Raw genomic sequence first — 25,874 nt, 5'->3', positions numbered from 1 at the left:
TTGGGGCGCCTGGGTGGCTCGGTCGGTTAAGCGTCCGACTTCGGCTCAGGTCACGATCTCGCGGTCCGTGGGTTCGAGCCCCGCCTCGGGCTCTGGGCTGACGGCTCAGAGCCTGGAGCCTGTTTCAGATTCTGTGTCTCCCTCTCTCTCTGCCCCTCCCCCGTTCAAGCTCTGTCTCTCTCTGTCTCAAAAATAAATAAACATTAAAAAAACAAAAAGCACTGTTGTCAATAACACAATGCGACCCTGATGCAAATGGTGGTCTGCGAGGATAGCAGATGCCAGCCTAGTAATAGATACACGGCGGACGCTGCCTTAGGAGGGTTGTGTCTTAACTCGCTCCTTACAGCGACCCCCGAGGCAGGCACTATTATGATTTCACTAGATGAGGAAACTGAGGGGCAGAGAATTGTAGTAACGTGTGCCCGGGGCTGCAGAGCTAAGAAGCGGTCAAACTTGAAACAAGTTCAGTCGCGTACGTGTCTGTGCGTGAGCATGTATTAAACAACCGCAAAGGTGCCCCCTTGAAAAGAAATGGGAGCCCAGCCAATTTATTGGTCTCCCCCGGAGACAATATAGGAAAGTATTTTTTTTTTTTTTTGTCATTATTGGGGGTAATATACATTGCATTCTATTAAAGAACCTGGTGGTGGATGACTTTAAAAAAAGGTTGACGTTCAATGCAAACCAATGATTTGTAAAAACGGTTTGGGAAAAGGCTGCAAATTGATTTACAGCGTAGCTCAAAACTCCTTAGCTCACCTCATTAAAATGTGGAGATTCCGTTCACCACAAATTGGCCTTTCCTTCATCTTGCTTCATTTGCTACCTTAGGGCCCCCTGACTGACACTCTGTCATAGGTAAATATTTCCTTTGTCAGCCTACCCTCTTCTCTGTCTCTGTGGATGTTGTGTCTGTACTTACTTTTGATAATGTCTGTTTTTCTCCGCAGAAAGACGCATGTCCTGGAGTTTTGCAAATAGTTTGGGTCTTGTCACTGAACACCATCTAGGGATAAATAGCACCATCAAAGGATTGAAAAAAAATGCTGAACTTAGTATTGTCAGCAAAGAAGGTATGCCATCAGAGTCACCCACACCTGCCCTAAGTCTAAGGGACAATTAAAAGGAAATGGTTGCCGGAATGGAAAGTAGAGATCACATTTGATTAATCTCTTTACCATCATTATAAAGTATACAATCAAGCCAAAAGATGCATTTTTGTGAATAACAGCACGAAAGGGAGGGAAATGAATGAATGAGTAGATGAATGGATGAGAGAGTAAGAAAGTTTTAATTATAAATGTTGCCATTGTTGCTATCACTGGGATATACAAGAATTTTTCCTGCAATGTTAACCTAAGACCTGACGAGAAAAAATAATTACTTTAGATGCGCTGACTTATTTGGGGGGCAATTATGCACTTAACATCTTTTTAAAATGCTATGAATCTTCACCCTCCGGTGCAGCATTATATACTTATGCAATTAACCACACTGATAATGACCTTCCCATCTGATCTAGAATGACAAAATGAAACTCTGATCGACAAAGAGATTCATAACAGTGCTAAGGTGGCCTTTCCAGGCTTCATGAGTCATCCCAAGAGTTTCTGAAGGACAAACATAAAAGTAGCAAGCACAATAAACAACAGTATGTCTATTACTGAGAAAAGAACACACATTTGAAACTTTACTTTTATACACACACACACACACACACACCCGTTGCTAACCCGATTGATAGAAACCCAAGAAGATGCACCAAAAAACGTGTTCCATTTTTGGAAACACTATTTTTTCAAGCACAAATTAGTACCCATACCCATGCGTACTCTGTTGGTGTTAGTTTTTCAAAAGTCAAGGAGAAAGCTCTTTTCCTCCAGAAATCTCATAGGAAGTAATTATTCACTGGTCCGTCAATAGGTAGTGCTAATTTCACTAGGATGTGCCCAGATCATTAGGATCATTTACTTGAAAAGACCCAAATAGTATGAAAGTGTATGTATGGACAGTTTGTTCTTGTGTGTGGGGGGGGGGGAAGAATCGTTTTCTCACCCACGGGGTTGGGGGTCTGGGGCCATTGAATATTAGTAACAATCCAGTCTGCTGCCAGAGGAGGTTAGGAACCAATTCCCAGTGCAACCTCAGAAAACTGTAAAAAAAAAAAAAAAAAAAAAAAAAACATTTTGTCTCCCTACTGCTTTCCACATCCCATAGCTGTTATTGAAAGAGAGCAAAGGAAAAGCAAAAGAGAAGCCCACACTATTTGACATTTTCACCACCACCACCACCACCACCACCACCACGACGACACCCAACCACCTTGCCACCCTGCAGCTAAGGAAATGTTAGCCCAGCCACAAATCAAAATGAATAATCTGATTACACTTGGGGAACCAGAGTAAATAAAGGTTGTGTGCCCTGTAATTACCCACACTGAACCATCTCAGGAGGTATTTAAAATATTTGGGGGTTGCAGGTGGAGAAAGGTTTCTTGGCCGTAGTTGTTCATTGAAATCTCTTACAGGATTTTTTTTTTTTTTTTTTTGAAACCTAGCCTGTGATGCAGAGCCTGCTGGGCTAAATTATGAACCAAAGGCTTTGGGGTGGGAACAATCAATCAAAATACCTGGGGTAGTGTGTAATGTGCATGATCTTGTCAGCATGAGCAGGCTGCCCCTGAACACGGTCCCTCAGCAGGTTAAATAAATATGATACTATAGACAAACCGACAGGATCACACGGCTGCATCAATCAGCTGTTGATAAAATACAATCTTCCTTTAATACACGCTGAGAAAGTTATTTAACACTTACAAAACCTATATCCATTTCTTGTCCTTTTTTTTTTTTTTTTTTTTTTTTCTTTCCAAAGTGTTACTCTTTTCAAGAGCAGGGGAAAGAAGTTGAGCCATCTCGGGTGGAGGAAGGGGATTTAATGGACCCAAAGAAACAGACGCGGCAGCCTAACCTGGGCGGGGGGGTGTACAAATAACAGCCATGGGGGTGGGGGAACCGGCCGGAGGTTCCCCCCCCCCCCCAGAATGCAAACCATGCCTGAAGCTTTGCCATGGGTCTCAAAAAAAAAATAGTGGATACCCTTGTTGAAACTACCCCCGCAGGGAAGCCCCCGGGTGCACAAGCAAACGCGCGTTATTTCAATTCCGTTCTTATTTCAGCTCTGCAGTTTGCCTGCCTCTGGAGCAGATGAGAGAACCATTCCGGATTTATTGCGGGGCGGGGGGGGGGGGGGGGGGGGGGATGGAGGGGGGTTGCTGGACAGGAAATCATTTAACAGGCGGGGGCGGGGTGGGGAGGGGGGCTCCAGTGAACTTAGAAAAGTGACCCCATAGACCCGGTGGTAGAGGGGTGATCGTGGCTGACTGCACACCGGTGAAATTTGGGGGGGGGGGTCAGTACTAGGGAAACAGGGAGACGACTGCCCTGAGTTCGCAGCGAGGGTGCTAAGCGCCTGTGTGCTCTGTGGCTTGAGAAAAAGCCCATCGGTGATTAAGGAGCCACTCTCCCCGCTTGCAAACAGGCGACAATGACAGGGGGTTGGTGCCAGGACCCTCCAGAGCGCCGGCCCAGGCTGGACCGTAAGTCGATGTTGACTTTAACCTTCGCCTGGAGCCCGCTGTCCCCCCACCCACCCACACGCGGCCGCCTGGCCTCTAGTGGAACCCCGGGGTCCTCTCCTCGGTCGCGCGTGGACCCGCGACACCGCGCGCCCGGGGCAGGGCCGGGCGGGGAGTGGCCGAGCGCCGGGGAGGGCGTCGGAGGCCAGGAGTGGGGGGAGAGCCCCGGGGAAGTGCCGACGGGCTGTCTCTTAACGAGTGCAGATTAATGTCCCATCTCACACTAAGCTCTCCTAAGTGCCGTCGCTCCAGCCCAAACACTGCGAGCGTGGCGAGGCGTCGCCTGCCACTCAAAACGCCGATCTTTCCCAGCCTGTTGAAATAACCCGCCGGGGCCGCCGGAGGTGCTGACGGCCACGTTTGTCAGCGCGCGGAGCCGCGCGGGACCCTCCTCGGCGGCGACCGGGGCTCGGAACCAATCCAACGCGCGCGAGCGCGGCCGCACTAGGCGCGGCTCCTCCCCCGGCCACGCACGCCCTCCCCTCTGGTTTCCCGAAGATTCGCGCGGGGAGAGGCTGCTTTTGGGGACCCAGGGGTCTGCGACGGGGGCGACTTAGGTCGCCGAGAACCGCTCCTTGCCCCGCACTGTCGCAGGCTTGCCTGGGCGGCCTGTGCCACGTAGGCGCAGAAGGCGACAGATGGAGACCCGGCAAAGAACCGGACCGGGACGGCCGGCCTGCACGGACCCCCTCGGCCCCAACAGGCCCCAGTCCCCCGGCAGACTCCCTGCCCACGCCCCACGTCCAACTCGGAGGCTCAGTCCCCTGGGCCGGAGGCGGGGAGGGATCCAGGTGAGGGAGGGAGGAAAGGAGGGATCTGGCTCCCCTATGAGCGCTTTCCATCCCGGAAACTCGCTTGAGGTCCCCTCCCGACCCCCGACCCTCTCCCCCCCTCCCCCGGGTGCGGCTTCAGCTCGCGGTGGCGGCGACCCGGGCCTCGGGGACGGGGGGAGGCGCTGGAATCCTTGCAGCCTTTTTGGAGACTTGGCGCTTTCAAGAGCTCTTTACCTGAAACTGACACCCGCAAGCACTCCCCGGGGACCTGTTGGGCAGATGGAGTGGCAGGGCCAGGCGGGGCCTGTTGGCGAGACACGGGGACATTTGTCATGGGTGACCCGGCGCCTCGGCTTCTGAGCCCACGCCGGCGCGGGGAGGCCCGCGCTAATGTAATAAAGCGAGAGCGACAAGAGGAAAGGCCTCTCTCGCCCCGGGGCCGCCACATGCTCACTCCGTTTTACTGTCAGGGCTGGTCGAGGCTGTGGCTTCATTTCATATTCCATTAATATTTACAGCAGCTATTGAATTTCCCATTACAAAGTTCACCATACACACTGCTAATATGAAATTTTAATAGTATTGTGCACATTATGAAAAGTCCCACCATTAAGAGGGGACGCGGGAGGGTCCTAGGGAGAAGTTGCCCTGGGAAGTTATCCTCCACTGAACGCTTGAAATGCCCCCCAACGCCCCCCTCCCAGGTCATTACATGAATTCATTTGCGACTATTACCATAAAGACGCGAAACGGTGGGCATTTTATCAACACGGAAATCAGAAGCGAAGGAGGGAGGCAAGTGGGTAAAAAGCCCGCTGGTTAAATTGAGTTTGCAAAGTTGTGCGTGTCGGTGCTTTGCCGTGACTTACGGATGTTTGTACACCGCCGCAGCTAGGCGTCCCTGGGGGGCAAGGGGGCGCCTGAGGAACCGGCAGAAGTTTCCAGGTTGGGCTGGGTTCTGGCCGCAGCCGTCCGAGGCGGAGGCTCCAAGCGCCGGCGGGGCGGTGGGTGAGGCCGCCCTCTCCTCCCCGCTCCCCTTCCCCGTACGCCTGGCTCTAAGCCCTAGAAGTTCCCAAGGCTGCAGTCCTGGGGTGGCCTCGGGGGGAGGGGAAACCTCCCCCGAGAACCGAGTCATCTGTTTGGCAACTTCTCAGGACTGGCACCCTAAGTTCGGGTGGCTCTCTGGCAGGAAGATTGCCCTGAGAAACGTGGTTCCCTTGCCACGTGTTTTGCAACGGAGCAGCGAGGGGCAAATGCTACCCTGGAGGGAAAAGGAGAGGAGGGGGAAGGAAGAGAAGGAATGTGGCCTGGACCGTTGGAAGGGCTGGTGCACACCCCCTAACCCCAAGGTCCCGCCGCCCAAAGCGGCCCGAGGGAGGCAAACCCAGAGGCTCCAAGACGGCAACACCGAGCCCTAGGATACAGTTTGTCTCGACGGCCCCTCGAGAGCTGCACAGTGCAGCCCGGGGCGGGGGGGGGGGGGGGGGGTTCTGGGGCTGGAGATGCACCGTCTGCTGCAGAGGGGCAGCAGGGGGCGGGGGGCGTCCCCTTCCGCCAGGGCTCGCAGGCCGGTGGGTCCGTGCGCCCACCTTCCGCTCAGGTCCGAGCCCCGCCCACCTGGGTGCCGCCCCCAGGCCGCCCTCCGGAACGTGTCGCCTTCCCAGTCTGTGCCAGCATAAGGACAGTCAACTTCCTGGAAGACCCAACCGGCTCCGAACCCCTCTTGCCTCTCGCATTTAACCCCATCCTAGAGTGGATAGTCAAAACAGAAGGAAAATCATACGTATTTGATTTTGTTGGGGGCGCGCGCATGGTGTCATAGCGCTAGGCTGCACTAGGCTTTCACACCCCCTGCCCACGCACCCTCACACCACCCCCTTCCCACACTCCTGGGGTGTAAATTAGGGGCAGTACTTTAGGCGCCACGGCGGGGTCTTAATAGGCTTGTTTCTGCCATGAGACGGCAATTTCTGAATCTTTAGGTACTTCTCAGCCTCAGGAAAATGACAGTGACAGAAGGTAAAGATGGGTGACATTTCCACAGCACGATCTGGTGTCGGGTTTTTTTTTTTTCTGGGTTTTTAAAAATTATTACTATTATCATCATTCCCCCAATTTTGTCTGTTTTTTTTTTCCCTTCAGCCCCTAAATGTGTCATGCTTTGTCACATCCTCTGTGTGTGTGTTTAGAGAACATTTGAATAAAAGGCTCGATGCCAGGTATTGGTGACACAGGGGGTGGAATTTTCAGCCGCTCCACAAAGAGTTGGCCGCCTCTATTTGCATAAGGTCAGAGTAGTGCTTCTGATAGAACTTTAGCAGCATCTCTGTCTCTTAGCAACACTCTTGCACTCTTGGTCCCCGCATTAAATTGACTGGTCCCTTCCTTTTCTTCCTTTCATTGGGAGGCTTACAATAAAATGTCACCCTTCCAACCTGTGCCTGTCACCCAGTAGGTCATCTGTATCTCCCCCTTCCCCCTCCCCCAGCTCCTCCCCTCCCCCTCCCCTTTCTCTCCAGCTCCAATTAGAGGAGGAGATGTTTCATTTGGTGGAGTCCCAAAACTGTCTCATTTCATTGTGTTAATTCATATTAATACCATTTCTCCCTTTGTTAGTATTAAGAAAAAGCCCTCGTAAACAGAGGCGCGATAAAGAGCAAATTGCCAGCACCTGCCAGACAATGGGCCTGCGAAAGGGTAATAAGGCGAGTGCAGAGAGAGAGAGAAAGCGAGGTTTGGGTCAGCCTCCCCACCCATTTAGTTGATGCAAGGTTGAGTGCAGCCGGAAAACCCTGGAAGCACTTGGAATGTGCCGGGCAGCCTCTTGGCTCTGCGATGGGACACGGTGACAGGCTCCAGATGCTGATAGGTGGTGTTAATGGAGGGTCACGTTTGGACAATAGTATCCATCACTTGCCTCCTGGCTCCTCTGTCAGAGGGAGTCGTTTCTGACTGTTCCATCACTCAGGTTTGGGATAGATTCAATTATTACCTTCACCCTGGCAACGGGATATACGAATCTCTGCCCAAAGGACGTTGTTATTATTGGTATTAATTATTATTATTGCTGCTGCACCTCTCTCCCTTTGTTCCTTTTAAAACAAGAAGCTCCTAAGTGTTCAAAAACCCCTTCCTATTTTAGCCTAACCAACAGCCGCCCAGTTACTCAAGCCCATGGGATAATGGCCGCTTAATTAACACAAAGAAACTTTTGTGTGCATGCCTGAATGATTATTGCTGATTTTTATAATATTATCAGTTGCCTAAATTAAATCGTCTCTGGATGTCTCCCCAGGTCTTGGGAGAGTCCAACTTAGGGTCTTGGCGCTCTCCTTAAAAGAAAGTGAAGAACTCATTTCCATCAGGTTGAAGATCAAGAAAACCAAAATCCCGGGACGCTTTTCGTAAAGGGAATTGGGAATCAGATGTAAGGTGTTGCTGAAGTCCCTTTACACTCTTGTCTCTGCTCTCCTGGACAGAGAAACTGAACCTTTTCTCAGAAGAGTGGTTTGTTTTCTGTAACACCCCCTTGAGTGGGGCAACCGGGAACGTAAAACACCCTGCTTTTCCCTGGTATTTTCACAAACCCTGGCTTCGCTTTCTCCTCTTTTCTGCCTAGCTTGCACGCCCTGTAATTCCTGCACTGTATTGCTAGATAAATGTGCAGGTAATGGGGTCTGAGAAAAGCAATCAGGGTTAGAAGTCAACTAGCTCCTCTTTAATAATTCACGTGTCATATTTCTTCCACTATGTCAAGTTCGCTAAAGAAGATGGACAGGGGCTGACGGGCAGCCACTTGAGTTTATTATTCTCAGCCTCAGAAGGGAGGAAAACCATAAAAAGAGATGTTCCCGCTCTTCTTACAAAGGGGCTCCGCCAGTTTGAGGCTTCCTCAGAATTCTATGTTGTCTTGCTGACCCTGCTTTCCAGTTCTGCAAGCTGACTGGAAGATTTGTAAAGATGGGACAGGGGAGCCAAAAAATATTCCTGGGGACTTTGCGGATTTCCATTTACCTCTCCTTTCCTCCTCACTAGTGCCTTCATACTTATTCTCTTCCCAGTGGCAATTCTGTTCCTTTTTTTTTTTTTTTTTTTTTTTGCCACAGTACAGAACACCTCTGCCAGGTCAATTTCAGTCAGTTACAGATGACAACTCTTGTTGTAACTTTCTTACACATGACCTTTCTCCCTTTTACAACTTTCCCCCCCCCCCCCCCCCCCCCCCGGGGCACTGTTTGTGACAGCTTCGTGTATCTTCTACTTTTAAATCTCTCTGTCCTCTTTCTTTTTGGAAGGGGGGGGGGGGAGTTGAGATATGTGATTTTCTTCACTCAATAATTGGTTCTTTCCAGAAAGAGGGAGGGGCACAGTATAGAGAAATCAATGAAGTTTTAAGCATATTTAAGTTTGGTTCTGGAGAACAAGTTGGTGTGTGTGTGTGTGTGTGTGTGTGTCCAGATTCCAAAAAGGAAGAGAGAACAAAAAGATAAATAAAGATGGATTCTTAGGTGGTGAGACTGTGCCCCAACACAGAAATGAGCATCATGTTTACGCAGTTTTCATTCCCCTATGGCTCCTGTTGCCTCATCAGATTTCTAAGCATTCCACTCTACACAGACCAAGCCCGGGAGTGATTTCGTTTACAATTTCTCTCTCCCAATCTTTTCAAAAAGCCAAACATTAGAGGAAGGTTTATCCATCGTGGGGGCTAAAACTTTTTCTACGGGTTACTTTTTCCATGAAAAGAACCCTAGAGTTCTGCAAACCTTTTAGCTGATTGGTTGTTGATGGCCAGGCGGATAAAGAACAAGCATTTTGCATGTTTCAGTTCTTAAGAGTTTGCCAACAAAAATAACCCAGTAAACCGGTCTTTGGGGGAAATATAGTTTCATCTTCAAGGTACTAATGGCACACGTCATGACAGAAAAATAGTATCTCCTATCCTATTCATTCTGTAACTTCAGTGCTATAAAAATTATCTATTTTAGGCGCCTTTTCCACTCAGTTTAGTGGCTCTTTAAATTCAGCGTCTTTTCTGCAGCAGGTGCCCACCGTGGGCACTCACGACTTGCTTTTCAGCCTCAGTTGTTACAATATGAACCTTCCCAGCTTGTAGATCTATTTGTCTGTCTGACAAAGTGGTTGGGGAGGGGGAGGGACGTTTAACCGAAAGTTCCAGTGGAACAGCAAACAATGGTTTATAAAAAAAAAAAAATCAGGCATATTTGACAAGAGAATAAATAGTTTTGGAAAAAAAACTAACAGTAAAAGATTGTATTGAAGTTAGAAAAACTAACTTGGGTTTACACCGGTCTTGTTGCATGGTGTGGGGGAGGGGTACAATGTGCCCAAGACCGTGCTTCCAAGAAACTGTCTATTTAAAACCACTCCCTACAACTTTTTCGGGTTGATACACTTTATCCGCTTCACTCATCAGCCAAGCCCTGGAACAATTTTTCAAACACCCCTCAGGACCCAGCCCTCTTTCTTGAATGGGAAATACTGATGGACCCTAGCTGTTTGTTCAGTTTATCTAATTTCTCTCCCTCCTCAACGATAGAGGTTCATGTTTTATTTGCATATTTTTTTTAAGCCGGGCGTCGGGAGGGGGGAAAGAAGGATCTGTAGGGTTTGGGGTTTTGTTTTTGTGCTTAACGCATTTTGCTATGGCGCGCTAAGCACTGCTGGGAGAAAGTTTCTAGTTTTCTGGCTTTCACTGAGTTCGAATCCTTCAAAGCAACGAATTTTGGACGGAGGCTTGCTTTTGAAACTGCTAGCCACGCCTTCTCTAGATATGAGAAATGGGGCTAGAATTTGGAGAAACAGATCACCCTTTGGAGGATACAACGTCGCCCCCCGCCCCTTTTGTCCTGCATTTCTGCAGATAACTGAGCCACCACCCCGACCCCTACTCAACTGGCATCCCCAGACCAACCCAAACCTTGCAAGCTCACTTCCCTGTGGGGCGCTGGCTTTGTGCTCCGTTTGGGGTCCCCTACCCTACTCCGAGTTGAGGGCCAGGCGAGGCAGGTCTGAGCACTCACAGAGACAAAACTATTTTCCACTGGCGATGGGTGATGAAAAACATTTGAAACGCTGCCAGGGAGAGAGAGAGGACGCGTTCCCCACCCTGCAACATCAGCAGACTTAGCAGAAACCCCCAAGGCCGCGTCTCCCACCTTACGGAAAATAAAAGTCTGCTCGATTCCTTTTTCTTTCTTTCTTTTTTTTTTTTTTTTTTCTGTTTTAACTAGGCGAGAGGATGTAAACTCAGAGTAAACCCAAAACAACTCAAAGGAGCTCTAGGGGGAGCGTGGGGGGGGGGGCATATCCCGTGGATGGCAGGAGGCACATCCCTGTTCTCGAAGAGGTCCGCAAAGAAACAGAGCCGGGGAGACAGGGAAATGCACGCTTGCCGCCTGGAACCTAAGACGCAAATTTGCGCGCCGGGAAAGGGGTGGGTGGCGCGAATTTTCTGGGCCGATCGCGGGGCCGTGGGCGGCGCGGCTCCGGGAGGGAGGGCGCGGGTTGGTGGCACCCGGCGCCCTAGGGCGCAGGGGGACGCAGGGGGGCGGCGCCCCGGCCCCCGCGCGTCGCCCCGCGGGCCCCGCGCACCCACGCGCCGCGGCGCCCACCCGGATTCCATCTCGAGCCCGGCTCACACCTATCATTTGAAGCCATCTTCGCTCTGTCTTCCAAACATCTCGAGCATTTGTGATTCCACCCGCCGCTCCTTCTTATTGAGTTCTCCGTGTCTCTCGGCAACTTGTCATAACCTGTAATAAAATGCCCTTTCTGGCGGGAGGTAGCGTCCAGAGGCCAGTCTTTCCATTTGCAACTGATAGCCGAGGACAGGAGCCGAGGCGGCCTCCCTTTTGTCCGCCTCGGGCTTTAACTCCTGCGGGGCCGGCCCCGCGCTCCCAGATGCCGGCCGGGTGCGGGTGCGGGTGCGTCCCCTGCAGCCTCCGGGCTCGGCTCTGGGAGAAAGTTCTGGGCTTCTGGGGCTGCGCGCACACGTGTTGCCAAGGCGTGTTCCTCAAAATGAGAAGAGGCTGTTTGCACATTTCGTTTCTTCTCCTCCTCCTCCTCCTACTTTTTTAATGGGGTAGGGGGTGAGGTTGACAGAGAGGAACAGACCTGGATAGGGTCACATTGAATGATCCCGAGGTCACCGCGGCCAGCAAGGGGGGGGGGGGACGCTTCTCACTGGGTTGGTTCTTTAACTGGGCCGAACCATTTTCCTTCGTTAGGGAGACCCATCCTGTAATTCTTTTCGTAACATGTGTTCGAGATTTTTCTATCCGACCTGTGAACGTTAAGGGTTCACACGGGACAGCGGTGTGAACTCACCAAGGATGGGGAGCCCCAGAGGGCCAGGACGTTCGGCTGCCCAACCCCGGATGTGCTATCTTCCTGCAGGGGTGAGCCCCCCCCCCCCAAAGCGCACTCTGGCTTCGCAATTCCCCCTCCCCCGTCCCAGTTGTCTGAAACACCCCTCTCCAGCAGCCACCATTATGCATTTAGAAGGACCCCCGCTCCGAGATGTCACCTTAGCATTCTCTAAGGTCGCTGATGGGAGAGGTGGAATCGACCAAATATTTCTCATGTGACTTTCACCATCGGTGACAGAAGTCACCCGCTTGGGGAGGTGGATGGGGAAGGCCGGTAAGGTTGTGTCAGGACTGGGAAAGAGGAGCCAAGCCAGGATCCCTGCCACCGTCTTCCTGGTGCCTCCTTGTGTCCTTGGTTTATCTGTTTAAAGAAGGAAGTAGGGTGGCCAGGCAAAGAGACGGTGTGAGTGTCCCCTTCCTGATCCCGGAGGCCCCCTGTCCAACCCCACAAGTCTTCCAGGTCCCCCAAGCGAGGAGGGGGGCTGTGAAGTTATTCTCATCCAGCTGTGAGGCAGAAACAGCTTTCCCTGATCTCGCACCCTCGGCCTGCCTCCCTTGACCTTCTCCAAAAGACATGCCCACTGACTCTGGTCTGTCCAGCTGAGATTCCAGACTTCCTGTGCCCACCCCTCTCTGCCAATTCACACACTGTCTGCTGATTTCTTTCTACGCCCGGAAGCCAGTTCAACCTTAATAAGCAATACTTGAAAAACCCAAACCACGTTCTGTCCCCCAAAGGAAACCTGCAGAAAATGGCCAGCTGAACTCTGCAGGCGATTTCTTTGGGGGCAGGGGGAGTGGGAGGGAGAAGGAAGAGTTTGTGTCACAAATTGTGATAAGAGACGGAGAGTGGAACCATGTGATTTGAGAGTAGCGGTTATTTTCTTGTTCCTCCCCATCAAAGTCCATTCTGTTTAGTTAAGCAAAACAAATGCATTTCTGTCTTCTGCACGGAAAGGAGCTGGTGAGATCTAGTGGGGAGGAGTTTAATGGATCTGGGCAAACTTAAGCAGGGGAGACTTTTAATCCCCCGAAAGAGAGAAAATTAAGGGGGAAAATAGCAAGAACACAGAAAAGGCATTTCTAGTTGAGCAATTGTTTTAGAAATAGTCCACCGCGCAGTTTCTTGCCATCCCTCATTTCTCCTTTGTTTTATTTCTCAAGCTTGATGGGTGGGTCTCTAGGACGTCCTGGGACGTGGGCATCTGAAAGTGGTTAGTTTGCTATCAGTTGGGCCAGTGCTCCTGCCTTTATGAAGGTGATTATTACTGTCCCTTTTAATCTCTGCACAAAGCCAGACTCCCTGTCCCCCCGTGTGTCCTACTTTTTGTAGAAACTACGAGGTTGCGAATCCTAGAAACAGTATTCATTTAAAACACTGTTCGGAAACACTCAGGACATATTTGAGGAGCCTGACAATTATAGCCCCATTCTCCCCAGTTAGCTCATAGGCTCTATTCAGAAGGAAGCCATTTGGGGGCATGTAAAAGCCAGTAAATTTCCCGCCGCACAAAAGAAACGGGTGCTTTCTGCCCACTGCCTATTTCCACTCGAAAGCGAATAATGCCCCAGTTACCACCAGGCCTGACTTGATTTATCTTGGTTAATAGGATTAACGTGTCAGCCCCTCTCAAGAATTTCCAAATGCAGATCTGGAGGGTCACTGACTCGCTGGTGTCTTTTTTCCTCTCTGATGGGCATAATGATGCACCTCCAAGCAGAGGGCCTTTGTCCGGTGAGGGCAGGCAGATTATCTGTCTCCAGTGAAATAAGGCGTGTTGCCACCACCTTTGCCAAGACTCAAAGCCAGAACCCAGTCACTATAAAATAATTGTGTCACTGCCTCACCAGTGCCCTGTTCGTGTTTCATTTCTCTTTTGACCGTAATTGAATGGTTGAAAAGCAAAAATGTAGACAAATTCCAGCCGTATTGAGATCCGTTTCTTCCTCCGCTACCTCGGCCCATCATTAGATACTTTCCCTCTCTGCGCAGGAGGTCAGAGTGTATAAATATAAATTGCATTTTGCATTACTTCTAGATGAGTGAAGCTGTCAAAGCAATAATATGAGCTTTCAGTCCCACATTCTAGCACTTCTTTCCCATTTTTTGGCCAAGAGGTCATGTGCAAATTGAACGTGACAACCCAGAAGACATGTCCAACAGACTCGTATTGTTACCCCGCTCCGCCGCCTGGCTCATAACAACATTAAGCCCACATTAGTCTCCAGCCTCCTCCGCCAGACAGGAACTCCTAACCATGGGACCTAGGCTTCTCAAAAAGTTCACTTCGATGCTGACATGTCGTCTGAAAGTGACAAGAAGCACTAGCCTAGAATATTTTTCATCCAAGATGCATGAGGATGCCATCCTTGGAAAGACCGGGCCAGTGTCTTACAAGACAAAAAACCGAGGAACAGGTGAAGAGCCAAAGAGCCCCCAAAACACACACACACACACACACACACACACACACACACAAATATACTTGCTTCTATTTGCAACTACTGAAATTTTCCAGAATCCAATGGTAAGATGGTTGGAAATCATTTTCGCCGTTGTTCGAACGATGAAGGTGTCACTCAGGAAGCCACCTTAAAATATGGATTGACCTTGGACTCTTAATAGCAAGTTCTGGTTCGCAGTCGCCTAACACAGAGTTTTAGCAGGGCACCGCCGTGATTAAACGATAACCCTCCTCAAACGCTACTGTAGCAAAAGAATTAGAAATTGTGATCAATCCGAAGGAAACTCAATGGCTTAGAGGATGGGTAATTGGCTATCAATGTGACCCATTCTTGTCTCGCCCAGATTGCAGTTAACGCAGAGCTGTTGTTCGCTGACAGGGTGTTTGATGGCTTCTAGGAAATGAGTGGCTGTTTTCATTCCTGTTCCAAATGGACAGGTGTCTACATCAGAATTGGCAACCTGGTTGGCACGCTCCAAGAGTGGCCAAAGAGCGAATTGTTTATGGCGAATAAACTTCCCCCCCTCCTGTGACGCTCGTGAGTGCTGGCAGTGGGGAAGGGGCAGCGATGGAGACACCGGAGGCAGAAAGATTGGTACAGGTCCTTGAAACTTCAGCAGGCTGACGCCCTTTGTGTTCTGGGCGGCCGCCATATGCAACCACATCGCCCCCGCAGCCCCTCTTGTACCTTACCAACCTGCACTCGAAGTGCATCGATAAAAGTCATCGAGAGGCGCTTAGCCGTGGCCAGGATGCTCCGATTGGTCTCGACCGCGAAAAAATATATAAAATAAGGCGATTTTTTTCAAAAGTTTTTTTTTACACTTTCTTAAATAAGTTTTCTTTTCGCACATCCTTCTTTTCTCATAGAAAGTCTCCTGATTCTATGACTGATACTATGTCATAGTCTGATACTATGTTTTATTATTTATTTATTTTGACATACAGTCCTTGTAACCCCAAGTTATGATTTCTGCAAACGATTTGGACTTCCTGAGCGTTAACAACAACCCAGTGTATGAGTCACATGCTTGAGGAAAAAAAAAAAAAAGCATTCACTGTATTGCCCCAGGACCTGACATCATCTTATTATCTAACCTTTACTTTCGCAAGTATTAAAGTTGTTTTAAGTATAGGAAAAGCGCTGACTTCAGCGCGGGTCATGACCTCACGGTCCATGAGTTCGAGCCCCGCGTCCGGGCTCTGTGTTGACAGCTCAGAGCCTGGAACTGCTTCGGATTCTGGGTCTCCCTCTCTTTCTCTCTCCCTGCCCTTCCCCCGCTCGTGCTCTGTCTCTCTCAAAAATAAATAAACATTAAAAACAATAGTCCTTACTTTACAAACTTGTTTGAGGCTTCATGAGGTATCATGCTTCCCACCCGTCTGGGAAGGACTTAGTCCTAAATCCGTGTGAAGCACCATCACTTCTGTCTTGGAAACTGAAGTAAGCTCGCTAAGTGCTGGAATCTTCATCTGTAGGGCAGACATAACAGCAAGAAGGTTGTAGATGTAAAGCGTGGGAGACATTTGCCGTGGTGGCCGAACCAGGAAAGGCCTCCGGTAAATGGGCTTGTCGTGGCCTCATTCAGAGATCCAGTGGAAACGAGTGAAAGACTCACTTTGGAAAGAAATGCATTCTTCGAGAGTTCCCCTGAGCAGCTCATCACGCCTGGACAGAGAGGCTAAACTGGTAGAGGACGGCATGGACGAAGGCAAGCTGAGAACAAGGCCCGGTTATCTTTCTTTGTCCCATGACCTTAACTCCTACCTTGGCCTCGCACGAATTCGTCCCACCGGGCTGGGGATGAGAAGCCCTTGCGAGAGTGGGTTGGAGTAGACAACCCAAGTCCACTCTACTGCTGAAGAAAACAGATGAAAGGAGACTCGGGGAATGTGTTTCACTGACCCAAAGAGGAGTCTTAAGAGCTGAAGGAGAATGTAGACAGTTGGACTATATTGTTTACTTCCTGCTACGATACATTCACTTCTGCATACAGGATCAAACCTTTCTGGAATTCGTATGTAAGAATAGACTGAGATGCCACTTAAAGATGCATCTTAAAAGAACTTAAAGAGACCCTGAAGCCAGCAGCCTTCAGTATCTGTAGACGGAACCAGGCGGTTCTCGGAAAATCTACCCTGCCTGGGAAGGAGCCATCAGCCCTGGTTCTCTGGGAGCTTTACGTTAAGCCAATGGCTATGTTTTATTTGGGCCTTTGGAGGGGTGGGGGTGGCCTATATATCTGGAATAATATTTCACGTTGAAAATAATTTTTCAAAGTTTAGGAGATACCCTGGGATATCAGAGTTCATGAGTATAATCTCCCTGGGGGATGGGGGAGCTGGTAAAAACTGGAAGTTGCCAACCTGAAGCCATTTATACGTCACTAAATAAAATGCTTGTGCGGGACGTATACAACACTTCTGTATATAAAACCAAACAATCCTTGAGTGATTAGAAAGAAAGCCAGTTTGTGCAGATAGACCCTACTGCTGATTCATTGTGTCAGATTTGGTGTGTGTGTGTGTGTGTGTGTGTGTGTGTGTTTCCACTGTATCAACTGCCCAGTGATATTTAAAACCTCTAATGTCTTCAGTTCAGCAATAAAGCCAGATGGAATTGGGTTCACTCCATTCTCCCTAAACATAACTGCCTCATCCTGGAAGAGTAAATTAGATTTCGGGAAAATTAAAACATAGGCAAAAAGAAGTAACTCGTCTACGCAGTCACCACTGAAGACCCACATAGCCAAGTGTCTGGCATTTGCCTGTCATCTGCTTTGCTGACCATAGGGAGCGGCTCAAATGACAGGCACACAGATGGACGCATTGTGTGATTAATGGCATCTACCAGGCCTGGTGGGGAGAATGCAGGAAACGGTGACAGACATGAGCTGGTCCCCTTTTTGGTTAATGCTCCTTCCAAGCTTTGAAGTAGAAAGGAATCAGGAAAAATTCCAGCCCCATTTTTTGCTAGAAAATCTGAAGGCACCCTTCTTGCTTTCTCCAGGATCATTTGCCAAGAGCAGACCTTTGATGGGTGGCTACACCAGCCGTTTGAATGACCCATCAAAATTACATTCCCCCTCCCTCCTTTTTTCCCTTCCTTCCTTTGTTCCTTCCTCTCTCCCTTGCTTTGTTCTTTTTCCCCCCTTGCCTTCTTTTTTCTCCTCTTCCTCCCAAGCATTGTCTCACCTCGGCAACCTCAGAATGCAAACTAGCCTGCCAGAGTGGGCTCTCCACTGAGTCTCTAAAGAACAGATTTGGAAGGGTGTGAAATTGGGAAGGGTCCGAGCAGGCAGCATGAAGATTTATACCAACTTCCAACTTGGTGCCCTTGGACTTCGCCTCGGTCACTGTCTAGCCAAGGGGGTCATTCCCAAACGTGGGACTTCTAACACGTCAAGAATATGGGAGACCCAGATTCTACTACTAGAAATGGGCCAAACTTGAAGCCACAGTCTTGGGATCATACCCAAGTTAAGAATTCTTTCCTGTGCTGTCCTTTATATATTTAATCTGTCTTAAGAAGAAGTAATAAATACATGCAGGAGGTAATAAAAGGTGAAAAATATTCATCCAGTCCTATTTTTCAGCCCCCCTATCCAAACTACCAATGCCCCCCTTTTTAAAATTTTTTTAATGTTTACTTATTTTTGAGAGAGAGACAGAGACAGAGACAGAGATAGAGCATGAGTAGGGGAAAGGCAAAGAGAGAGGGACACAGAGAATCCAAAACAGGCTCCAGGTTCTGAGCTGTCAGCCCAGAGCCTGATGTGAGGCTCGAACCTACGAACTGTGAGATCATGACCTGAGCTGAAGTTGGACGCTCAACCAACTGAGTGACCCACGTGCCCCACCCCCCCCCCTTTTAAAATAATTGTTTATTTTTGTGAGAGAGAAGGAAACACAGTGCAAGTAGGGAAGGACCGGACAGAGAGGGAGACACGGAATTGGAACCAGGCTCCAGGCCCTGAGCTGTCGGCACAGAGCCCGACGCAGGGCTCGAACTCACGAACCGCGAGATCATGACCTGAGCCGAAGTCAGACACTTAAGGGACTGAGCCACCCAGGTGCCCCAGCAACAACCCCCCCCCCCATTTTTTTTTAATTAATAGACTTTTTTGGAGCAATTTTAGGTTTATAGAAAAATTGAGTGGAAAGTATAAAAAGGTCCTATACCCCCGTGCACCTCTCCCCACCTTCCCTGCCGATGATTAACATTTCGCTTTAGTATGGCACATTTGTTAGAATTGATAAGCCAATATTGAGGCATTATTATTAGATACAGTTCATAGTTTACATTAGGTTCACTCTTTGTGTTGTACCTTCTGTGGGTTTTGGCAACTGTATAATGACATGTATCCACCATCATGGCATCATAAGAAATAGTTCCACTGCCCTAAAAATCCCCTGTGTTTTACCTAGTCATCTTTCCTCCCCTAAAAAACCTCTGGAAACAGCTGATTTTTTTTTTTTTTTTACTGTCTCCATACTTTTGCTTTTTCCAGAATGCGAGTAGTTGGAATCATACAGTATGTTGCCTTTTCAGGCTGGCTTAACAATACACATGTATTGGAGGAAACTTTTCCTCCATATCTGTGCATGGCTTAAGAGTTCATTTCTTCTTTATTTTAATGTTTACTTATTCATTTTGAGAGAGAGAGGCAGGGGGGACGGAGAGAGAGAGAAAGACAGAGAGAGAGAGAGAGAGAGAGAGAATCCCAAGCAGCCTCCACACTTTCAGCACAGAGCCCAATGCGGGGCTTGATCTCACAAACCACGAAATCATGACCTGAGCCGAAACCACGAGTTGGACAGTTAACCAACTGAGCCACCCAGGTGCCCTGATAGCTCATTTCTTTTTCTTGATATACACTATTCCAGTGTCTGGATGTATTACACTTTGTCTATCCATTCACCTACTGAAGGACATCTTGATTGGTTCTAAGTTTTGCCAACTATGAAAACAGTTGCTATGAACTCATGGGCAGGTTTCTGCGTGGACAGAAATCTTCAACTCAGACGGAACTCAGAATCGCCAAGGAATGTGATTACTAGGTCGGATGGTAAGAGTGTGTTTACTTTTGTAAGAAACTGTCAAAGTATCTTCCAACTCAGTGCAGTTTTTGGTTTTTTTTTGTTTCGTTTCGGGTAGTTTTCAAGTACATATCGGTCAGCAGAATAGGCATTTAGCAATGATGGAAACCCAGACCCCACCAACGGCACCTGATAGACACCAAGGCAAGAGCTGTCACCGCCCTTTGAACTTGAACTTGATCAAGCTACAGGGGTTTACTTCTTGCCTTGGCTGCTTACTTGTTCTGGGACCTCAGGTATTATTTTGTTTCCTCAGCTGAAGTTAGGCTTGGTAATAGTACCCAGACACTAAGGATCTGAGAGTTAGATATCCCAGTTGGGCACACCACTTGGTACAAGTAAGTGCTCAGTTAATGTTCATTATTTTTATAGCTTATTACAAAACCCAGCATCTTTCCCCCCAACCCCTTCCCAGAATAGCCAGTATATTCTTTCCTGATGAATCTGTGTAACAACGCATTCAAGGGAGCCAAAGACAGAACAGTTCCACGCATTGTATAATCTGGTGAGGAAAGAAAAAAAAAAAAGTGCCACCGCTAAAATAAAAAGAAATCAAAACTAGAAAGGAAACGCCTTTCCGTGTTGAAGGTTTTGATCCACAGAATAAATTCCCTCACTCTCCTCTCACCCCGGATTCCCATTAGTGTTTCGCTGGCTCAGAATCCTCTGGGATGAGTCCTGGATTATGAAATGCCCTCTCTCTGGTGGCCTGCCAAAGCCTGTTCTACAGACACCCAGGCTAACCTGGCACTGGCTCACGGTAAGAAGCCTCCTCACCCCGAGGGCCTGACTAATGCTCATGTTTTTCCTTTCGCAGACAACTCCACAGGCAGGCGGAGCGGGGAGGGCCATTAAGCAATCCATGCGGTGATTTTTTTTTTCTTTCTTTCTTTGGGCAATTCTTACATGATGCCATAATGATGTGTGAAAAATACAAGGGCCGGAGCTGTGTCTCTTTGTGCTGGGTTTGTTTTGGAAATTGACAAACAAGCCCAAAAGAACTTCTCTCCTGTGCATTCCTCATTAATAATCGATGGCTCCCCACAATACCCGCGCCCGGGTGGAAATGGAAACATCTGAGGGCACCTACCAGCTAATTTGCCTTCACGAGATCAGATAACTAGTTTTCCTGTTTTAACTGCATGGGCAGGGTTTAGGTGTCATGAGGTCAGAGTGTATGGAATTTTTTTTTTTTTTAACTAAGGGTAAACAGCGAAACCTGATAACTTATTCAGGGCGTATGGCTCAAAAGCAGGCACTCGCTAATACGAGTCATATCGCGTTAATAAAGCACGACACTAAGGGCAAATTTGGATCAAAATATTTTTGATTAACTGTAAAGCTGAAATCTGACGGCAGGGCCCAGAATCCTGCCAAGGAATCACAAACAGGGTGGGTTTGGAAAGTTGAACCGCAGGACACGTGGGTCTGTTGGAGTCGTCCAAAGGGCTGGCCACAACCAGGTTTTAAGACCGTTCAGCCCATTGGTCCTGTGGGAAGAACAGGAAGAGGGCAGAGGGTCAGAATGAGCAACGTCTTTCTCTTTCCTCTCTCCCACCCCTGCTCACCATTCCTAGCACAGCTTAATGGCATCGTGAGAAAAAGAGAGGAAGGACAAAGGAAAGAAAGAACCAGTCCCCAGGAGACATCTCTCACTCTAAGTTTGCTTTGGGTGCACAGGGAAATCCCTCTTCTTTTCTAGAACATTCGGTGCTGAAAGGTCCAGTCCGGTGGGTCGGGATCACGATGAAGGGCAACGGGTGTCCAGAATCAGACAACAGAAACCAACCTGAGTGCTGGGTCGACCCCCTCCCAGCTCTGGGCCACGAGCCCTTAGCCCTTGTTCTCTAAGCCTCACTCTTCTTTGGCTGCCAAATGGAAATAGTAACAGTAAGGAACATACCCCCTCCTCGAGTAAGGATCCCAGAAAACAACCGTGCCCAGCACGGTCTCTGGTGCATAGTGAGTGCTGACTCTCAGTTCCTATGGCATCACTGTTGCCAGGGGACTACCCAGCTACGGATATTTGTTTTCTGTCCAGAACAGGAAATAGGCAGGAATGGGGTTGGCACCAGCAGGGCTCAGGCATGGACACTGAGGCTGGGGGTTTCAGTGGCCTCGGATGCCTGAGCCAGGTCGGTCTTTCAATTCGGTTCAACAAATGCACTGTGAGAAGCTTCTCTGCAGAAGACCGGGTAAGGGGTTGTCACCAGGATACAGGTGAACCCCACATGGTCCCTGCCCCACCAGCACTCGGCGGACACAGGGGGATTCCACAGACGCAGCTGTCCGGTAAATGGTGCCGTGCCACGTTGCAGACAGTCCCTCAAAATAAAAGATTGGCCTCTGAATCTGAATTAACAGACACTCACCCTGATCCCTGTCCTCCACAAAAAATATATATACATGGAGATACATACATATATATACACACATACATATATATGTATACATACATGTATGTATATATGTATATACAATATATATGTATATACTATATATATGTATGTATATATGTATACATAATATATGTATATACTATATATACATATATATACAAATATATATATACAAATATATATATATATTTGAATAAAATAATTTCTTCTTAAAATCCTTTGAAAATACACCCTGCAGGGGCGCCTGAGTGGCTCAGTCGATTGAGCTCCCACATCGGCTCAGGTCATAATCTTGAGGTCTGTGAGTTCGAGCCCCGCGTCGGACTCCGTGCTGACAGCTCAGAGCCTGGAGCCTGCTTCTGTTTCTGTGTCTCCCTCTCTCTGTCTGCCCCTCCTCCGCTCACACTCTGTTTCTATCTCTCTTTCAAAAATAAATAAAACATTAAAAGAAGAAGAAGAGTAGGTGAACAGATAGTCTATTAAACTGAGCAGTTGAGCTAATTCATCAAGAATTATTTGGAAGAAGGATGTGGTCCCACACTACATTCTTTTTTTATTTTGATTTTTTAAATGTTTATTCATTTTTGAGAGAGAGAGAGAGAGAGCATGAGCGGGAGAGGGGCCGAAAGTGAAGGAGACACAGAATCCGAAGCAGGCTCCAGGCTCTGAGCTGTTAGCACAGAACCCAGTGCGGGACTCGAACCCACGAACCGTGAGATCATGACCTGAGCCGAAGTCAGACGCTTAATGGACTGAACCACTCAAGCGCCCTCCCCGCAGCCCCCACTGCATTCTTGATGTCCCATGCGTCAGAACTCCAGTGGCAAAGCTCTGCTGGGCTCGGGGGAGGCCTTTTCGAGCAAATTTTCTTTCCCACTTAAGGCTGACTACCTCTCGGCATCCTGTCAGTCATGGGGACACGGATGGATACATGCAGGGGGCTAAAGCTTTTATCTCCGGGCACATTCGGAGCCCTGCGTTTATCTTTCTGCACCAATAAAAAGAGGAGCAAGGGGAACATGACCTTGACCTTTAATTTTCTTTCATTGTCAACCAAGTAACCCTCTCCCTGGGTGAGACAGTTAAAAAGTTGCTTGATTTTTGTGACTTTTATGGCTTTGGCTACAGGAAGGAAGGAAGGAAGAAGGAAAGAAGGAAGGACGGAAGGAAGGAAGGCAGAAAGGCAAAGAAAAAGAAAGGAAGGAAGAAAAGAAAGAGAGAAAGAATATTTTGAAAGCTAATATTAAAGTGTGAAGTACCTGAAAAGGCGTCTTCTAAGTTATGTGTGTCTGATACTGAGGAGCACTTGTAGAGAGATCTCTCTCTACAAGGTGTGCTTCTTTGCTGGTTTACAGACAAGTAACCTTTGCTGCTCCCAGCCCGTCTCCCTGGGCTGCCCCTACCCTATAGCCAGGTCCCCATCCAGAGAGCGGGAGACAGGGAGGCCGATGTCTGGTATGTTCTTGAAGGTCTAATGTTCTCTTCCTTGAAGTTCTGAAGCCACTTCAAAGAACTTCATTGTAATAATTGCAACTCTACCTAATCTTTATTCGCTTTGGGGAAAAGTACGCCCTCTTGTCCCCCAAATAGCTTTCCAAACACTGTCGTTACTCTTTTCAAAAGAGTTGCCGGCACTCCGAGCTCTGATGGCCTCAGGAGCAAACCCTCCCCTAGACCCCTGTCACCCACCCATCCAGCTCCGTTGGGTTCTTCTGCCACAAGATCTGTGTGCTTTGTGGATGACTTTTTCTCCCCCTAACTCCTTCTTCTTCCTTCGGCCAACTTCTCCCCATCCCTCCCACATCAGTTTTAACATGGTTTCCCACCGGAAACCTTCATCCCCCCCCACCCCCAACCAGGACCTGGCCTCTTCATCCACGGGGCTCTGGTTCCCAAAAGATGACTAATGAACTTTATGCAATTGTTTTTTCGAGGGTTTGTTTCCTGCTCTGTGAGCTCAGGGACTATTGCCTTCTTCCCATTGTGCCTCAGTGCTTGCACAGAATAGGTGCTTAGTAATCTTTGATGGGAGTCAAAGAGAAAAGACAGAAAGAGACAGAGGGAGAAGGGAAGGAGAAAGGGAGGGAAGAGGAACAAGAGAAGAAAGGCATAAAAAGGTGTCACTGTGGAGGCATTTCTAATTTGTCGTTACCGCCCCACCACACACACACACACACACACACACACACACACTCATTGGCCTCTCTTTCTCTTTGCTCCTCCCTCCTCAATTTTCTCCTCTTTACAGAAACACGAACATTAAAATAAAGTTAAAAGCCTCCCTTTTTCAGTGTGTACCCCAATTTAATCCTTCGTTATGATCATTCTGGGCCCCCACAGTTCAAATGTATTTCAAAGCCAATTTACCCAACAAGCGCGAAATATCATTCTCTCTCACACAACATCTCAATAAATAAATGGCAAGATATGTCTTACTAAAATACAATTTTTCCATTTAAGTTTTGAAAATCTTACAGAAGTTTTAAGACATCAACGAATTCCATCTTGACAATGACATTAGTTTTGCAAAAACTAATAAAAATAAGCCACCAGGAACCATATTATTTGGGGGATGCAGGTGGGAACGAGGCACATCTTGGCAAAAATCTAGAGAAAACGGGGTCTTTGGAGAGCTAGACATTTTAGTTAAATTTTTATTTCATTAGTAACTAATGCTTGAGGTGTCCATTTAGTTACTCAAATGATGTCTACCCTACTTAGGAAAAAGAAGAGTTGCTTGCCCCCAGGGGTGTCAAAATTGGAACAAAGTCGTGTCCAAGCCCCTTTAGGACATTTCCCGTAGGATAAAAAGTCCCAAGCTATACAGGGCTGTATAGGGACCAGACACTACACAGTGTATGAATTAGATAAAAATCCTTCCAAGAAATTTTCCCTTGCTTTCAATGAATTTCTCTTTCTTTGGTGTGTGTGCAGAGAAGTCAAGAAGACAGAAGGGAAGAAAGAAAGAAAGAAAGAAGAAAGAAAGAAAGAAAGAAAGAAAGAAAGAAAGAAAGAAAGAAAGAAAAGAAAGAGAGAGAGGAAGGGAAGAAGGAAGGAAGGGAGGAAGAGAGGGAGGGAGGCACAGAGGAAGAAAGGAAGGAAGGAAGGGAGGAAGAGAGGGAGGGACGGAGAGAGGGAGGGAAGAGAGGGAGGGAGGAAGGAAGGAAAGAACATAGTACAAAAGCATCACAGAAGAGAATACTACATGTTCCTTTGTGTCCTGTCTTCACCTCTCACTTCCTCACCTGAAGGAATGATGTGATACAAAGATAGCAGAACTCCAAGGCAGGGCAAGAAATTGAGTGCACTGTAGACTCGCTCGTGACAGGAGATTTCAAAAGTTGGCATTACTACATCTGGGCTGGAAAATAAGAGAGATTTACTCGGGCATGTTAGGCATTAAAGATATGTACTGGCCAGGAAAACTGATGGATCCTTATTACATTGTCCCCAAAGAGACCGCACTGCGCTGCGCAGTGAATGCTAAGGAAATTTAAAGCAAGTTATAGGAAATACTTCTTCACCTGGTAGAATTCATTCGGAGGAATTCGCTGCCACGGGCAGTCATAAAATCAATCACTGAGCTGGATTTTTCAAAGGGGCAGGAAAATGCATGACCCACTCCGCTGGCGAGTTGGGAAGGATAGAAGCAATCAATTCGCCTGCTTCTAGGAGATCACAGTTGATTACAAGTGGGGTCAGCGAAAAGATGTCCCCCACACTTGATCAGGATAATTAAAAAGTCTTTGCCCGTGCTCACACGTCCTGGAAGGAAATCGGAAATAGGATATAAAGATCAAATGATCTGATCCAACATGACAAATGTTTTTTGACAGGGACAAAACATTAAACAATGCCCAGATCAATTCCAGGAACTAATTATAGGTGTTCCTAAAATGTTTTTTTTTTTTTTTTTTGCCAAAGCATTTTTTTTTCTGGCCGTATAAATATCGCACAACGTTTTCATTTTTTGATCTGATTCTCCGACAAGTCTTCTTGGAGTACGTCTACCAAACCTGATCACGCTTAACATTTATGACTTTGCTTTTTCCCAGTGGAAAGTGGAGTTCAGTCGAAAGCTGCGAATGCAGGGGAAATATTGGCAA

The 25,874-nt window shown here is 48.0% G+C and overlaps 1 long non-coding RNA gene across 1 annotated transcript in view; it reads right to left on the bottom strand.

Annotated features, from left to right (window-relative positions):
* LOC122239393 overlaps nucleotides 1-25,874 on the bottom strand; it is a 63,009-nt gene that overhangs the window by 2,753 nt on the left and 34,382 nt on the right. The window contains exon 2 of the long non-coding RNA XR_006218437.1: nucleotides 926-1,009. This is a non-coding gene — a long non-coding RNA (uncharacterized LOC122239393). The remainder of the gene's footprint in view (nucleotides 1-925; nucleotides 1,010-25,874) is intronic.

Source organism: Panthera tigris, chromosome B3 (assembly GCF_018350195.1).
Source record: "Panthera tigris isolate Pti1 chromosome B3, P.tigris_Pti1_mat1.1, whole genome shotgun sequence".
In the NCBI taxonomy this organism is placed as follows: Eukaryota; Metazoa; Chordata; class Mammalia; order Carnivora; family Felidae; genus Panthera; species Panthera tigris.
Note: the sequence above shows the minus strand (reverse complement) of the source record. Positions and strands in the feature narration are given on the sequence as shown.